Source organism: Bos mutus, chromosome 2, assembly GCF_027580195.1.
Source record: "Bos mutus isolate GX-2022 chromosome 2, NWIPB_WYAK_1.1, whole genome shotgun sequence".
NCBI lineage: Eukaryota > Metazoa > Chordata > Mammalia > Artiodactyla > Bovidae > Bos > Bos mutus.
Genome location: NC_091618.1, coordinates 113315042 through 113317838, shown reverse-complemented (window position 1 = coordinate 113317838; position 2797 = coordinate 113315042). Strand labels below are relative to the sequence as shown.

The following is a 2797-nucleotide window of genomic DNA, read 5'->3' as shown; positions in this document are numbered from 1 at the left end:
TTATAAAATTGTAGCAGAAAATTCTGAAAGAAAAATATGGTTAAGTAGTTATCTGGAGATCGTTTGCCACTTAGCCTTCTTCTCTTATGGTGACAGTCGTAGCGTTCCTCCCTGAACCCTCCCTTCCTCTCCCAGTTAACACTCCTGCAAGGCTGCCCTTGTCCCCACCCATGGCCCTTTTGTGCTCCTCTGTGATCAGAGGATCATTTCAGTTAAGTGCAGACCCCCAACTAGACCAGCTCTTGCCTCTACTGTGTTATTTTGTTACATTAAAGGTAAAAACACACATAAACTTAACATTGAAAGTTACTTAATGTAGCACAAAAAGCAAGAAGTGATTTTAAGGGCAATTTGCTATAAAGAGGGCTTCCCTGGTGGCTCAGATGGTAAAGAATCTGCCTGCAATGCAGGAGACCTGGGTTCCATCCCTCCATCGGAAAGATCCCCCGGAGAAGGGAGTGGCAACCCAGTCCAGTATTCTTGCCTGGAGAATTCATGGACAGAGGAGCCTGGTGGGCTACAGAGGACAGAGGACCCCTGGTGGGGTCACAAAGAGTCAGACACAACTGAGCGACCAACACTTTCACTTCTTTCACTTGCTATAAAGAGGAAAGGGTGCTTAAGGAGGATTTGATTGAGTAATGAATACAGTTTAGAAGCTCTTTAGTTGAGTATGTTCTTTATGAGAATCAGATACTGATATTCTTTTGCTAACATAAAAATCAGAACTGCAGCAGGGAAATAATAAAATTAAGTGGACAAAATTTTTTTTGTTTTAAGGATTAAGTAAAACATAAATGAAACTCGGGTACAGGTGCAGTTGACCAAGTTTGCAGTGAAAATTCCTGTTATACTTCTGAATTGGAGAAATGTAGAGATTTGTGGATTGTTTGGGATTTCACCAATATAAGAAGAAATCCAATCTCTTGCTTTTGAGTCCTCTCCAAAATAAATTGCATAGATGTCTTAAAGAAGTTTGGAATTTCATTTAAAAGGCTTAAAGATTGTGTAATTTTACTTTCTCTTAACTTCTAATGTGGTAATTGCACATTGCAGAATAGAAGTTTTAATAAGAGACAAGTTCGTTTTGAGGTAACTGCCTTCATTAGGGCTGAAATTAAATGCTGGAGATAAGTTTAATTTGGTTAGAAGTCCTACAGTATTCTGTATGTGTGTACAAATTTTTATTTTCTACAAAAGTTGAGAATTCCAAGAACTTTTGCATGTAGATAACTGGGTATATACCTGTATCTTCATGTTTTCCCCCTTTTAATATTGGTGATAGTTAATGTATTTGTAGGATTATAAGTGAATTTTTTTTCACTTATCTATAGATCCGTCTTAATCAGATTTTTTGGTAAGAGAAATTTGATTTTAAAAAGTTCCCGAGATCCCGGGTCAGCGTAGCCATGGCGACTCGTGTCCTTTGTGCCTGTGTGCGCAGGGCACCTGTGTTCCCACGGCCTTCGCGCCACTGCCCAGGCTCCCCACGCTAGCCGTGGCCCGGCCGCTCAGCACTACCCTCTTTGCCGCGGAGACCCGGACGAGGCCTGGGGCTCCGCTGCCGGCCTTGGTGCTCGCGCAGGTTCCAGGCACAGTTACACAGCTGTGCCGCCAGTATAGCGACGCACCACCTTTGACATTGGAGGGAATCAAGGACCGTGTTCTTTACGTCTTGAAACTATGACAAGATTGACCCAGAAAAGCTTTCAGTAAATTCCCATTTTATGAAAGACCTGGGCTTAGACAGTTTGGACCAAGTGGAGATTATCATGGCCATGGAGGATGAATTTGGGTTTGAAATTCCTGATATAGATGCGGAGAAGTTAATGTGCCCACAAGAAATTGTAGATTACATTGCAGATAAGAAAGATGTATGTGAATAAAATATCAGACCCCTTTTCCTCACTGAGAGAAGGCTCAGAAGATGCTGGCGAGTGTCTGGCAGTGAGAACACATTTCTGCATCATTGCTGACTTTGAGAGTAATTCTGTTTAGACTTGTATTTAAATTGTCTTAAGTGTTTTTGCCCTTTGAAAATAAATCTGTAAAACCAAAAAAAAAGTTCCTGATAGCATTTTCATTTCATTTTTATCATATCACCTTCATAACTGCACTTTGGGCTTGGCTCAAAGCCTATTTTGATACCACTCCAGGGGAGCATTCTGTATCTGCTTTCTTACACAGATAGTAGAGTTGCTTTCATGCTTTGGCAAGCAACCAAGAAGGAAGAACCTGTCATCAGGGGCCTGTGTCTGTGGCCTGCAGGGAGGGCCCATGGGGCCCATCCAGTGCGGTCTCTTGCCTCAGGAGGGTGGAAAAGAGGGATAAATATGATATGTTCAATTTCTTTGGTCCTTCTGGTCTGCATGCAAATTGCCATTTTTTTCTGGTGAAATAAACCATCTTGGTTGCCTTAAGAGTATAAGGAGTAGAACAAATCTTCATTTAATTTTCAATCACATGTTCCTAGTCCTGTTGGTATTGTTTTATAAAACTTTACTCTCTAGATCATAAGTATAAACTGTTTGAGGAAGGTTATTTGCAGGTTATCTCATCCATCCTGTGTGGATTTTATCGTGAGAAAATGACTTTACAGGAGGGTATGCTAGTTGTCTACCACAGGGCATTCTTTCTTTATAGTTTAAATAGAGAATGGCTGGGCACCCAGCTGCAGACAGACTATCAGGCAGACTCTGCAGCTAGGTGGAGGTCATGTGACTAAGTTCTTGTCAGAGGAATGTGAATGAATGCCTTAAGACCTTGGAAACCGCTCCCCTCAGGAGCTCCTTTCCTC

The 2797-nt window shown here is 41.7% G+C and overlaps 1 pseudogene; it reads left to right on the top strand.

Annotated features, from left to right (window-relative positions):
• Positions 1-1409: 1409 nt before the first annotated feature.
• Positions 1410-2057, top strand: LOC102272139 (acyl carrier protein, mitochondrial pseudogene; annotated as a pseudogene).
• The last annotated feature ends 740 nt before the right edge of the window (positions 2058-2797 follow it).